This window comes from Choloepus didactylus, chromosome 8, assembly GCF_015220235.1.
Source record: "Choloepus didactylus isolate mChoDid1 chromosome 8, mChoDid1.pri, whole genome shotgun sequence".
Classification (NCBI taxonomy): Eukaryota; Metazoa; Chordata; class Mammalia; order Pilosa; family Megalonychidae; genus Choloepus; species Choloepus didactylus.
Window position 1 is genome coordinate 50,905,612 of NC_051314.1, and position 15,867 is coordinate 50,921,478.

The following is a 15,867-nucleotide window of genomic DNA, read 5'->3' on the forward strand; positions in this document are numbered from 1 at the left end:
AGGCAACACTAATAATGCTTTGATTTTAACAGCAGATTTTTCATCCCCAGTGAAAACATGTGGGATCCCAATACATAGAACATAAAAATTGTATTTACAATAACTGATAGATCTGACTCCTCTCCCCCAAAATATACTCAAAACTTAAAGATTCTATAATAAGACAGTATCATGACATTAGCTTAACTAATGTCAGTTGTTAATGCACAATTCTTAAGTTGTGACCAGAGCATGGCTAAGCAAATGTACCTGACCTACACTTGCTTTTATTATTAAATGTATGATATATATATATGCTGTAGTAGTGCACCATTTTATGTGAGAGAATACGTGTTGGCTTGAAGTGTGCTACTACTGTCAACAATTACAAGACAGTCAGATGTAAGTACAGGGCAAGAGAAGTTAGTCTAAGCTCTTCACAAAAATGAAATAACTTGGCAGTACTAGTTAGTGCATTAGTGTTTTCAGGGTTTTACAATTTTGTATATGTCTGTACTTTTTATTACAAATGTTAAAAATTTTAAAAATTTAGCAAGTAAAATTTGGGTCAGAATTTTGTGGGATTCATTAAGCACCTTTGCAAAATCTGTAGGACATTTTTTAACCCCTCAACCTGGTGGAAAAACCTTTGTATCAGTCAGATCTGGGTGTAATTCCAGCTTCACTACTTTATAGTTTTGTGGGATTGGTCAAATTAACCAGCCTCAGGTTCTTCAGGTAAATGACACATGTATAAAGTGCCTTGAATACTTCTTGGGGCTTAGTGGATAGATTCTCAATAAATGTAATTATTTTATTGTTATTTTGAAGAAATTGACTACATTAATAATTACTACTTTTAAAAAGGTTCCAGTTTACTTTGGAATGTAACTTATTTTTGCTAATGAGAGATCATTTGATAAATGTCTATAATGGGTATTTTCAGAGGACCATGTTGTATTAAAAAATCTCCATAATAATGTTTCTTTTTAGAATATATTAAAGTAAAATTATTGTATAATTTACCCAGTTAACTACTCAGTTAACCATAAACACCTAATTTTTTTACTCTGGAAACAGTAAGGGAGAAAGGTATAAGAGGTGAATTTTGGAGGACTTCCTTCAACCATGCCATCACATCTGTCTGAAGTATTCCAGGAACATTGACCTCCTATTCATGTGAGTCTTATCCATTTACAAACTCCAGTTGCTGTTTCCAGGGAGAGAGAGGGAAAAGGAGCATGAACATTTTTTTTTGTCCAGAGTGCATGGGTGTTATATACAAAACGTATATTTGCTTTAGATAGAAGCAGCAGGTGATAAGTATGGGTTAGTAAATGTTTTAATTAATACTTACTGTTCATAATAGCCATTTGTTTTAAATAAAATTTATAGTTGTTGGAATGTCAGGATTCACTAATTTTGGGTGCTTTTGAGGTTAACATAATGCTTCCCAGCAATCTGTTTTAAAATCCCTGCATGTGATTATGATACAAGCTAAAGTTTAAGAACTATTGGCTACAGGTTTTAAATTTAGATGCCCTGGGCTAAGAGTTTAAAAAAAAAAAAAAAAAAGATTCACAAGGACTATTAGCTGGGAGTAAAAAGAATTATCTAGCTGGATTGGGAGCACACTGCTGGTTCCACTCCCTTGATCTGAACACTACTAGGGAAGATTTTGCTCTCTAAAACTTAATTTGGGGAGGTTCATCATCAGACGAATTACTCTGAAATGGAGCAGATTTTTACCAAAAAGGAAGGGAACATCCTCGTTAGTGGATCACTACAAAAGAAACCCAAGATTTTTGTTTGTGGGAGGTAAATGAGGAGTATGTTATTCAGTGCTTATCCAGTTACTAGTGACAGAAACTCAACTCAAAGTGGCTAGGATGTGGAGGGCGATGAGGGGAGAGAGAGAAATGTGGATGAAATGTATTGGCTCAAGTTACCAAGGAAGTCCAGAAACATAACTGTCCTTAAGCAAGACTGGGTCCAGTAAATGTCATCTCTTCCCTTGGTCAGTTCCTGTCTATCTTCTTTCAGTGTAATGGCCCCATATTTTTCTACTATAGATGGGCTTCCTCCATGCAGCTTATGGAGAAAGCTATAAGCAGATATGTTATCACTCTTATAGGGCTGGAGAGTCAAAAAATAGGAGTCCAGGGCCTGCTAAAGTGAAGGAGCTGTGTTCAACACCCCAAGCTTTCAGTTGGGATCCCTGAAGGGCTCAATTTTAGATGGAAAGGGTTAACTTGAAATAAATAAGCCACCACAAAGACTGAGATTTGTGCAGTCCTGAACAAGAGTAAGATTTTCTGCCCTTGCCTTAACTGCCTTCCAGAAGTTAATCCTTTTTGGAAGAAGTTAGCATCATCTGGAGCCTCAAATTACTGTAATTTTTATGTACAATGTCTATAATTCAATCTAAAAATCACAGGGTATATGAGGAGATAATTCCAAATGACCATAAACACAGGAAGACACACAAACCAGATAAAAGAAATAGACCCATAGGAGATTTGAATTTTTAAGTTATCTGTGTTATTCATGAGTCCAGTCAGGGAAGCAAAATCAATATGAGTATTATGGAATAATGAATTTATTGAAACAATAAGACTTTACAGACTTAGGGAAGTAGAGAGGTGAGAATCTAAAGGGGGAAGTTGAGGAATCAGAAAAATGACAGAAAATTCAGAAAAAATCTTCTGAAGTACATTGTATATTTGGCCTAATTGAAGTGGATCAGGTTAATTGTGAAGTCAGGCATATCCAGGTGTTGAAGTGAGCCTGCAAAGGAGAGCTAGAGGAAAATTCTATGGAAGGTATTGCCTCTTCGTCTGTGCTAAGCGTGGAGTCATTGTGGGTCTCCAGGTTCTGCAATCAGGAAGAAAAGCTGGATATAGAGAAGGGAAGAACAAGGACAAGTTGGAATCCACCTTTGCATTTGTATCTCACCACCTCTAACCACAAAAACAATCAGAATGTAAGAGCTACTATCACTTCCACCTCCCAGAGCTCATGTGAATTTCTCTTGACCTGCTCTAGCCCAGAACTCTACAAGGAAGGGGATTTTTTGAAGTTTACTTGTAGCTTAGTCAACTTGACAAAAAAACACAACTGTTTTGTCAAAAACAGACTTCAAAGTAGCTGTGGTTCACAGAAGACAAAAGGTCCAGATAATTTCTGTAATGAGTCCCTATCAAAAATTAAAGAAGAAATAAAACAAATTCCATATAAACCCTTAGAAAAGAGGAGGAACACTTCCAAATTCATTATGAGTCGTGCATAACCCTAATACCAAAACCCAGTGGAAATATAAAAGAAAATTGCAGACCAATATCCCTTATGAACATGAATACAAAGACCTTTAACACTATACTAGCATTAGCAAATCAAGTCAAGCAATATACAAAAAGCAGACATCAATATACAAAAAGTAGACATCTGATATAACCAAATGTGGTTTATATCAGGATTGAAAGTTTTTGACAACCAATGTAATTCACACTAGAATAAAAGGAAAATGATAGGATCATTTCAACAGATGAAAAAGCATTTAACAAAATAAAATACCCATTCACAATTAAAAACCCATAAAACTAGGAATAGAAAGAAACAACCTCAGTCTGATAAAGGGCATCTGTTAAAAGCTTAAAGCTAACATAATGGTGAAATATTAAATGATTTCCTCCTAAGATCAGGAACAAGTAATGGATGCCCCACCCCTTTATTCCTTCCATTTAACATTTTACTCAAAGTTATAGCTAATGCATTAAGGCAAAACAAACAAAAGAACATGCATGTTGGAAAGAGAAGTACAACTGTTTGCAGATGACATTGCTTACATACAAAATTCTAACAAATCTACAAAACAATTAGTGGAACTGAGAAATTTATTCAGCAACATTTCAATTGTATTTCTATATACTGGTAACAACAAAAGACAACAACAACAAAAGGAAAGTGAGATGATATAGGAGCAACATTATTGAAGTTAAGATTTTGAGTCTTGGATATAAAACTTATGAGTGAGCAAAGTGCCAAAAATAGCCAAGACAATGTTGAAGACTAAGGTGAAGTTTTACATTACAAACTACAAGTATTATAAAATCCATAGTATTTAAAACAATGTTGAATTCATTAAAGAATAGAAAAATTAGTGGAACAGAACACAGAGTGCCAAAATAGACCTAAACTTATGGGGGAACTTGGTAAGTGGCAACTGAAACATAGTAAATCATTAGGTAAACAATGACTGGAAAAGCTGGATATCTAAATTTAAAAAAAAATAATAAAGTTGGATCCATTCCTGACTCCATACACAAATAAATTCCAGGCAAATTATAGGCCTAAATGTGAAAAGCAAAATCTTAAAATTTTTAATACAATGTGGGAGGCTCTCTTTTTTTACCTAAATTTTAAACAAAAACCACACAAAAGAAAATACTGATGTATTTTTATTATATTCAGATTCAAAACTTACACATTAAGAGACACATACAAAGTGAAACGATACATCACATAATTGAGTCCAGCTCCAGGCCAAAGTCCTATGTGTGGCTTCAAGCCCAACCATAGGCAATTATGAAGCTTTGCCTGGCAGGCCTCAAGGGGGGAAGCTGCCCTACCCACACCAGACTTTTGGAGAGCCAGTATGTTGGAGCTTTCTGGAAGGAGCTGCAGTCAAGGACTCAGGCCACACCAGGCCAGCCATGCTCATGTGCATATCTAGATTCCAAGCCCAGGTACATCGTAATACTATTAGGGGCCTTTACTGAGGTACTTTCCACACTGCGACTTTTTTTACTCCTAGCCATTGCCCACTCCTTTCCCCCAGTCTCCCAGATCCATAAAACTGCAAGAGCTTTTTTGTACAGCACGCCTTGCAGTGAGACAAATCCCCCTACCTGTGCTACATGGCATCTCACCCTTGCCTGGTGTCGTTCTGTGGGGATATATGGAACACAGGGGAGCCAGCACCTTTCTCTCTTGCCTCTTGCCTGCACTGTCATAGTAAGTGAGTAATAGCTTGACTGTTACCTCAGCATCTGATAGATTAACAATAATGGGAGAAGATATTTGCAAGGCATGTTACTGATGAGTTCCAGGATTAGTTTCAAACTGTGGATTATGAATATGTTGAAAGATATGAACTTAAGAAGAAACCTGAATGGCAAAAAAGAAAAAAAAATCAAATGTTTATACAACTTCTGTACAACCCCATTATTAATGAAATGTAAATTAAAACCATGAGATATTTCACAGCTATCAGATTGACACAAAAATGAAAAAAAAAAATGACAAGTGTCTAAGGATGTGTAACAACTGGAACTTTAATATATTTATGTGCATATAAATTGGTTCAGATTCCTTGGAAATGAATCTGCTGCCAATTTTCTGGTAAAATCAAAAACATATCAACTCTAACCCACAACCTAGCAATCCTTCCTCAGGATATATTCCCTAAAGCCGTGCTTTTCAACCTCTTTCACATCATGGTACACCTAGAAAATGATATGGTGCTATGCACTGGGGCACAGGTAAATAGATGAATCTGCTCATGGCTAGAAATATTCTATAGTTGAAATGCGTGTCAACATAAAGTCAGAAAAGAAACTTGAATGAAAATGGTACTTGCAGAAGGAAACATACAGTATGTGACACTAATTATAGAGTATTGAAAAAATACTAGTAAAAATATAAAAAGAATGATAAACACCAAGTTCAGGATGGTGATTATTACTGAGGAATGAAAAAGAGGGAAACAGAAGACTTTGATACTGTCCATTTCTTGCAGTGAGTGGTAAGTGCCCAGGTTTTATATTACTACCTATATTCTTTTGTATGCCTGAAGTATTTCATAATAAATTAATTGATATTCCACAGTAGTGATTTTCAGACTTATTTTTAGCTGCAGAGCCCTTCCTTCAAATGGAAACTTTTGTAGAATCCTAATAAGTAAAATAGATTTTTAAAAAAATGTTCTGCTAGAAGAGAAAATGGTGCCGTGGTCAGTTTGGGAGTGTTTTCTTTCCCCAGCCCCACTCAAAGTAGCCCATTAAATTTTTTCTCAGGATTCTTAGAGTTTCTAGAAAATCACTGTTTTAGAAGAATATATATATATATATATTTGTAAAGTGTTCTTGATAAATTATAAGTTAAAAACACAGGTTATAAACCAGTTTGGAAATATTTATGTAAAAATGCATATAATATATATCTGCTTGCATAGGAAAAGTTCTATAACAATAAAAATATAGACCAAGTTTAACACTGGTGTAGTTGGATAGTGGAATTTCAGTTAACTTTACTCTTTTGCTTATCTGTATTGTCTAATTTTGCTATAATGAATAAACATGGATTTGATAAAGGAAAAGCATTGTTTAATTTTCTAAAAAATTAGAAATGAGAAATATTTTAGAATTAGAGCTGCAGAATTTTGTCTTAAGCATGATCTGTTTTAAGTTTCATTCATTCTGTAAAGTGAAAGTTATTCTAAATTTCAGATAGAGAAATGAATTAAACGAGAATATTCTAGAAAATTTTTGAAAAAGAATGATGAGGATGGATGAGGTCTCCCATAATAAATTTTACAATAAAGCTACAATTCATGTAACTGATACATGAATAGATTGACAGATTAATGGAATAAAACAGAAAGTCCAGAAATAGATCCAAACACATAAGAGACTTTAGAATATAATATTATATTTCATTTCCTTCTAGCTTCTGCTTTCAGATGTAGAAATGTGGAAAAAATCACCCCCACACTAACAATAAGAAAATAATGTATAAAGTCATAACTTTTCTGGGATCCAACAGAAATCTGAGGTCACTGGGAAACAAACTGGCCTGAAATTTAAGGAAAAATAGACACTTCCAAGGAGAGAGAAGATGAAAGCACTGACTTACCTATGGCGGAAGACAGGACCACCCTTGAAGCAGGTAAGAATCCAGCTAAGGTGTTGAACAGCTTACTAAAGGCCAAATTTGGGCTAGCATGAGTGCATAGAACTCTTGGTAGCTGCAGACCAAGGGGAGTTTGTGCTCACTTGCTGGCTCTTTTTCTGCATACTTCACTGGAGGCCAATGAGAAAGACTGATAGGAAGCTTCACTTGGTTGTGTAGGCCTGGAGAGAGGAGTAGCCACTGTAGTGGGCAACATACAGAGCCCCACTCAGACCTTTCCCTCATAAGAAACAAAATTCTTAAGTTGCTAGGGTAACGGAAGCAAATCCTGTTGCCCACAGGGCACAGGTGACATACCATTGCAACTGGAGAAAGGGAAAAGAACTAAACTCTCTTCCTTGGGCTTGGGCAGGAAACTGTTCAGGGCCCAGTGCATTAGTGGTCTCCCACCTCTGGGTGAGGGACAGGATCACTGAGAAAAAAATATTTCCAGTGTCCAGAGATACAGGATATGGCTAAATCTGTTGCTGAAGAACAATAGAATGCTCCTTTTTCCACTTCTCCCCCTAAGAAGGACCAAATAACAAGAACTAAATAACAAGTAACCTAAGTCTGCTCTTGTGGTTGGGGCAAGAACATGGGAAGACCCTCTCAGAGGCACAGGTTCATAGGGAAAGGTTAAAGCTGAGGGAGAAGGATAACATTGAGGTAAAACATTTGATAAACCAATTTCTACCCTAAGCACAGGTAGGGCTAGTGGAATTTAAAGCTGGTAGTACATGGAGGGAAACTGTACAATAAAAGACAAACCCAGCTCAATTGCTGACTAGATTATTCAACAGGAATAGCAGAAAAGGTACCATTTCCACTCACAAATACCATTTATCTAGGTCTCTACCATTCTACACAGTATGTGCAGCAAACATTAAAAAAATGCAAGCCATGCATAAAAAACAAAAAGCTTAAATCCTTTGTCAAGAAACAAAGCAATCAATAGTATCAGATTTAGAGATGGCATGAATGTTGAAACTATTAGGAAATTTAAAATTGTAGCAAGCTAAAGCCTCCAGTGGAAAAGGGACAATAGGCATGAACAGATAAATTCAGCAGAGAGAAACTTATAAGAAAGACTCAAATGGAAATGGCATAATGAAAAAACATATTCACAGATACAAAGAATGCCTTCTATAGAAGCATCAGTAGATTTGACACAGCTAATGAAAGAACTTAAGACCCCATATCAGAGCATTTTAAAACTTGAAATGTCTTAAAAGTTCAACATAGGTTAAAGATAGGTCAACAGCAGAGCGCTAACTTCCATCTTTCTTGGCCCACCACCACCATGGAACAAATCATCTCCTAGATGGCTCTTCACTGAGGATTCTGCTTCTCCTGAAACCATCTAAAGACAAAGGCACATTTTGGAAGTTGGAGTTTAGAGTGTGTGACAGCAAGACTGAAGACCTGAAGAGACTATGGTGTTGATCCTGCAGTTCATGGAAAAGGATGATGGAAGCAGAGAGTATGATACGTCAAGTGCAATAGTGAGAGTGAGATGGGAGATGGAGGAGAATTTTGAGAAGAATGGAGAATATTTGAAATAGCCTCACTTAGAAATGGAATAGAGAACTGACAAGAAATATAGACGTGTAGGGTATTTCATCACAAATATAAAATAATTACTGGTTGCACTTTTGCAATATTTGTATTTCTTACCCGACTTAGGTTAGAAATTTAGTTGGTAAGCCCAATTATACCTAGTTGTAATATACACAAACATTTTAAATTTTGCATTGAAATTTTAATAAAAATTGAAGTAAGTCTATTTATTGTTCTCTTTTTATTTTAACAAAGAAATTAATGGTATTTTCAAACTTTTTATACTTACCCATACTGACAGTTATACTATGAACAGGTAGTCTGGAGAGGCCATGATAAAATGACCTTGATACATTGCTTTTTCTCTGCTGGTCTTGATTCTTAAATGCTGAATTCTCTTCTTTGGTAATATTAATAGAAAAGCATATGTCAGTAGTATTCATAATGTATCAATGAGCTGGATTCAGCAAAATTTTTTGTTATCCTCCCTCCTAACACCAATCAAGAAGATACCAAACCTTAATTTAAAAAGAAAATAAAAAGAATATAAGAATTGTAATGGGATAAAAGGCTTAATTTTCTTTTTTATGTTTATATTTGTGTAAAAATCAGTAAAGTATTGTAAGGCAGAGGGAAATTAAGACCCCATATCAGAGAATTTTAAAACTTGAAATGTCTTAAAAGTTCAAGACCTTCAGTTTTACAGGAAACTATGTCCTTAATGGGTCTTAAGGTCAATTTATTTGATTATGACAAATACTTTTTTAAAAATGAAATAGAATAGAAGAGAAAATATCACACTGCATTCATATAATATCGGTAATACTGTTTTGTAAAATTCTTTGTGTGTTCTGGATCTTAACATAAAGTGTATATTTTACTTTGGGAAAAAAAAAGAGGTGTGCAGGTTGGGATATGTTATGTCCTCCAGGAGAGCCATGATCTTTTTTTATTATTATTATTTTTATTCAGATTGTTCATATACCATACAATTATCCAAAGATCCAAAGTGTACAATCAGTTGCCCCTGGTACTCTCATACAGCTGTGCATCCATCACCGCACTTAATTTTTGTTCAATTTTTAGAAACTTTTCATTACTCCAGATAAGAAATAAAGTGAAAGACAAAAGAAAAAAAAAAAAAGAAAAGAAAGGGAAACTCGAATCCTCCCATACCCCTAACCAACCCCCCTCCATTGTTGACTTGTAGTATTGGTATAGTACATTTGTTACTGTTTATGAAAGAACATTGAAATACTACTAACTGTAGTATATAATTTGCAATAGGTATATATTTTTTTCCTTATATGCTCCTCTGTTATTAACTTCTAGTTGTATTGTTATACATTTGTTCCGGTTCATGGAAGAGATTTCTAATATTTGTACAGTTAATCACGGACATTGCCTACCATAGGATTCAGTTTTATACATCCCCATCTTTTGACCTCCAACTTTCCTTCTGGTTACATATATGACTCTGAGCTTCCCCTTTCCACCACTTTCACTCACCATTCAGCGTTGTTAGTTATTCTCACATGTTGCTACCGACACCTCTGTTCATTTCCAAACATTTAAGTTCATCCTAGTTGAACATTCTGCTCATAATAAGCAACCACTCCCCATTCTTTAGCCTCATCCTATATCTTGGTACCTTATATTTCATGTCTCTGAGTTTACATATTATAATTAGTTCTATCAGTGAGACCCTGCAATATTTGTCCTTATGTGTCTGGCTTATTTCACTCAATATATTACCCTCAAGTTTTCGTCATCAGCCCATTTTTTTTTTTAAGATGGTTTTGTTCACATGCCATACATTCCATCCTAAGTAAACAATCGATGGTTCTCTGTATAGTCACATATTTATGTGTTCACCACCTTCATCACTATCTATATAAGGGTGTCTACATTTCTTCCACAAGGCAGGAAGGAGAGTCAAAGAAGGTAGAGAGGCAAAAGAAAGAGGAAAAAAATGACAGCTTGGAAGCAGCAAAAGGAAAGATACCTTAAATCAAAGTAGAATGGAGTCAGACAACACCACCAATGTCAAGTGTCTAACATGCCTCCCCTATCCCCCCCTCTTATCTGCATTTACCTTGGTATATTGCCTTTGTTACATTAAAGGAAGCATAATACAATGATTCTGTTAGTTACAGTCTCTTGTTTACGTTGATTGCATCGCTCCCCCGTCTCCCCATTTTTAACACCTTGCAAGGTTGATATTTGCTTGTTCTCCCTCGTGAAAGAACATATTTGTACATTTTATCACAACTGTTGAACACTCTAGATTTCACCGAGTTACACAGTCCCAGTCTTTATCTTTCCTCCTTTCTTCTGGTGTCTCACATGCTCCCAACCTTCCTCTCTCGACCATATTCATAGTTATCTTTGTTCAGTGTACTTACATTGCTGTGCCACCATCTCCCAAAATTGGGTTCCCAACCTCTCACTCCTGTCTTCTCCTATCACTCCATAGTGCTATAGTGCTCCCTTTAGTATTTCCTGTAGGTCAGGTGTCTTGTTCACAAAGTCTCTCATTGTCTGTTGGGAAATATTTTGAGCTCTCCCTCATATTTGAAGGGCAGTTTTGCTGGATATAGGATTCTTGGTTGGCGGTTTTTCTCTTTCAGTATCTTAAATACATCGCACCACTTCCTTCTTGCCTCCATGGTTTCTGCTGAGAGATCCGCACATAGTCTTATTAAGCTTCCTTTGTATGTGATGGATCGCTTTTCTCTTGCTGCTTTCAGGATTCTCTCTTTGTCTTTGACGTTTGATAATCTGATTATTAAGTGTCCTGGCGTAGGCCTATTCAGATCTCTTCTGTTTGGAGTACGCTGTGCTTCTTGGATCTGTAATTTTATGTCTTTCGTAAGAGATGGGAAATTTTCATTGATTATTTCCTCTATTATTGCTTCTGCCCCTTTTCCCTTCTCTTCTCCTTCTGGGACACCAATGATACGTACATTCTTGTATTTCATTTCTTCCATAAGTTCCTGTAGACGTTGCTCATATTTTTTCATTCTTTTTTCCATCTGCTCCTTTGCATGTAGGCTTTCAGGTGTTTTGTTCTCCAGTTCCTGAGTGTTTTCTTCTGCCTCTTGAGATCTGCTGTTGTATGTTTCCATTGTGTCTTTTGTCTCTTGTGTTGTACCTTTCATTTCCATAGATTCTGCTAGTTTTTTTGAACTTTTGCTTTCTGCCTTATGTATGCCCAGTGTTTTCATAAACACTGCCTTTAGCTCTTTTGCCATACCTTCTCTAAACTTTTTGAATTGCTTTAGCATTAGTTGTTTAAATTCCTGTATCTCAGTTGAAGTGTAAGTTTGTTCCTTTGATTGGGCCATAACTTCGTTTTTCTTAGTGTAGGTTGTAGTTTTCTGTTGTCTAGGCATCTTAACTCCTAGGCCACCCGAATCAGGATTTCCCAGATGAGAACAAGCTCAGGTCACAGAAGGAGGAAATATTCAGTATCTGGTTTCCCTGATGGTTTTTTCTTAGAGTGTTGACACACTCTGTGCTTTTCTGCCCAGCAGGTGTGCCTGTCAGCCTGTCATGGGCTGGTGTAAGGGGGTGTGGCCCATGGCTCTCCTCCCCCAGGCTCTGGGGTCTAGTTCCAAATATGAGGCAGGTAGTAGAAGAGCTGTGCCCCTCCCTTTCCTCTTGGAAAGCTATGCCCCCTCCAGAGAGGTCATTTGCATATCAATAAGTTCTTTGTTTCTCTGACTCTGCTGGTCAGAGTGCTGCAGTTTTAAAATGGCTGAGGCTTTCTTTACTGCAAAGCGCTGCGGGCTGAAAATGGCTGAGGCTTTCTCCACTGAGCCGCCCAGGTTGAGAGAGAGAGAAGGGACAGAAAGCTTCCAGATTCACCCATTGGCCAGAGATAGCACCCGATCCTCTGGGCTCCCTGTCCTGAGACAGATATGTCCCCTGACTGTCCCAAGGTCAGTGGTCACCAAAAGCCTCTGTCTGCTTGTTGGGGATTTGCTCTCTGTATTGAGCAGTTAACATTCATTAAAACCCCAGTTGGATCTGGGCTGAGGTACACTCACTTGTTCAGAGAGTGCTGCTCTCTAGCACCGCGAGGCTTCCGTGAGGGAGGGGATCGGGGTTCTTGGCTCTCAGTGCGGGTCCGCAGTTTTTACTTACAGATTTTATGCTGTGATCTCGGGCATTCCTCCCAATTCAGGTTGGTGTATGATGAGTGGACAATCACACTTGTCTCCCTGAAGTTCTTCCAGGTTATTTCCTAGTTTTTTGGTTGTTTATGAATTGTTCCAGGGGGAGTAACAGTCTTCCACTCCTCTCTATGCCGCCATCTTAGCTCCTCGAGCTGTGATCTTTTAGTCCAGTCTTGTGGAATATTTGGATTAGGTTGTTTCCATGGAGATGTGACTCACCCAACTGTGGGTGAAACCTTTTGATTAGATTATTTCCCTGGAGGTGTGGCCCCGCCCATTCAAAGTGAGTCTTAATTAGATCACTGGAGTCCTTTAAGAGACTGAAGAGAGAGAGGAGTGGAGCTGGAGCCGACAGAGATCCTTAGAGATGCTTGGAGTTGTGGACAGAAGGACATTTGGAGATGCTAAGCTAAGAGATGAAGCCCAGAGTTTGCCCCAGAAAGCTAAAAGAGGACCCCCAGATGCTCAGAAACGCCCTGGGAGAAAGAAGCAAGGACGAACAGCAGACACCAGCCACATGCCTTCCCAGCTGACAGAGGTGTTCCAGACACCATAGGCCTTTCTTCAGTGAAGGTATCCTCTTGTTGTTACCTTAGTTTGAACACTTTTATGGCCATAGAACTGTAAATTGGTAGCCAAATAAACCCTCTTTTTCAAACCCAATCTATTTCTGGTGTTTTGCATAATGACAGCGTTAGCAAACCGGAACAATAGGTCAATAAAAATTATCCAAACTGAAGCTCGAAAAGCAAAAAAATTGGGGAGCAGGAGTGGGGGGGACACAGAAGACATTCAAGAGCTATGGGGAAATATCAAATGGTCTAACATACAATTTGTATCCCAGGAGGACAAGAGATAATATGGGGCAGAAGAAATGCTTGAAGATATTGTTGCTGGGGATTTTCCAAAAATGATGAAACATGCGAAACCATACTTTCAAAAAGCTCTGAAAATCCCCAGAAGGATTTAAAAAACAAAACAAACAAACTAGATATACCATATTGAAATTGCTGAAAGCCACAGATAAAGAGAAAATCTTGAAGGCAGAGAAAAACAAGACAGATACAGAGCAAAGCTGATCACATCAGACTCCTTCAGAAACTATGCAAATCAAAAGACAATGAAGTGACATCTTTAAAGTGAAGTGCTAAAAGAAAAATGAACTATTGATTTTGAATTCTACACATAGCAAAAATATTTTTCAAACAAAAGCTGGGGAAAATAATTAGCTGTAGCTCTATACCCACCCCCCCCACACACACACACACAAAAAAAAAAATGTTAAGGAAATTCCTCAGGCAGAAGGAATAGGCTATCAGACAAAGAAGATCCATGGAAATGCAAGCAAAAATAGGGAAAATATATGTCATGTAAAAGTAAAATATGTGACAACAAGCACAGAAAGTGAAAGGAAAGATTTGAGAGCAAATTATAAGATTCTTAGACCACACATTAAGCAGTATATTATTTGACTATAAACTGTGATTAATGTATATTGTAAACCCTAGAGGAACTTTTTTTAATAGGATAAAAAATAATGGAGATAAAATAGAGTCATGCAAAATACTCAATTCAAATGCAGGTGGAAAAAGAGGGGAGAATAAACAAGAACGGAATAAAAAGAAAACTATCAAGATGGTAGATTTTAATCCAGTGATATTATTAATGACAAAATATATTCTAAGTATATCAAATAAAGACAGAGATTGTCAAATTGGATTAAAAAAATCGGGGCCCAACTATATGCTGTCAACAAGAAGCACACTTTAAATATAATGACTTAGATAAGTTAAAAGTAAAAAGATAGAAAAAATACAATGTGCAAACAGTAATTGAGTGAAAGCTAGAGTAGCTATATTAAAATTGGACAAAGTCGACTTTACAACAATGAACATCACCAGGAATAAAGATGGGCATTACCTAGTCATGAAGGGATCAGATTAACCAAGAAGACATCATTCTAAATATGTATACTTCTAACACCAGAGCTTCAAAAACATGAAAGAAAATATAGAATTGAAAGGAGAACTGGACAGATCCACAGTTATACTTGGAGACTTCAGCACTTCTCTCTCAGTAATTAATAGAACAAGTAGAAAATGAGTAAGTACATAAAAGACCGGCACTATTAAACTAATTAACATCTATTAAAAAAGTATCCACCCAAGAAGAACAAAATACATATTCTTTTCAAGTACATCTGGAACGTTCACCAAAATACATAATATTCTGGACCATAAAAGAAACGTTAACAAATGTAAAAGTCTAAAATCATACAAAGTATATTCTCTGATAAAAATAGAATTAAACTAGAAATCTATAACAGCAAGACATTTGTAAAATCCCCCAAATATTTAGAAATAAAACAAAATATTTTTAAATACTGAGTTAAAGAGAAATACACAAGAGAAGTTAGAAAATATTTTTAATTGAATGAAAATGAAAGCACAGCATATCAAAATTTGTGAGACACTGCTAACACAATTGTTAGAGGGAAATTTTTGCATCAAATGCTTATATTAGAAATAAAGATCTCAAATCAAATGATCCACTCTAAGAATCCAGAAAAAAAAAAAAAAAGACCAAATTAACACCAAAGCAAGCAGAAAGAAATAAATAAAACAAAAACCAATGAAACTGACAACAGAAAAACAATAGAGGAAATCAGTGAAATCAAAATGTGGTTCTTTGAAATATCAATAAATTGAGAAATCTTTGTCTAACCAGACTGACCAAAAAAGAGTTGTGTGCTGCTGAACCAGCAACTGGACTCATCCAGAAAGAAGAAATAGGCAAAGACCCAGCTGGGACTGCTCCAAACCACTCTACAATAGTCCAGTTGCATTAAATGCCGGGGTGGTCAGTCCAAAAGCACTTATTAGGGGAATTTAACAGAGAGCTGCAGCTACCTTGTGATGGACAGCAAGGCTGACAAGGAGTTCACTCAAGTATACAGCACCTATGGCAACTGCTGTATGGGTTATATATGGTTGAGGGACAAAGATGGCTAAATGCCAGGTGTTTGTGTGCCATTTTGGGGGAGACATCTTGGTATGTGCTCTTTTCTCAAAACAAGATACATTCAGGATGGGCAGTGTTCAAGGTTATGGCAGCCAAAGCTCAGTGTGCTTCTAGGGAGTTATCGGGAAGGATGCCTGAGCAAGGGGTCAGAGGTGAGGTCAGTCCTTGGTCAGTTAGG

The 15,867-nt window shown here is 36.7% G+C and overlaps 1 long non-coding RNA gene across 1 annotated transcript; it reads left to right on the top strand.

Annotated features, from left to right (window-relative positions):
* Window positions 1–380: 380 nt before the first annotated feature.
* Window positions 381–8,655, top strand: LOC119543424. Its single transcript, XR_005218580.1, has 3 exons — window positions 381–1,158; window positions 6,706–6,924; window positions 8,252–8,655. It is a non-coding gene; the product is annotated as an uncharacterized LOC119543424 (long non-coding RNA).
* The last annotated feature ends 7,212 nt before the right edge of the window (window positions 8,656–15,867 follow it).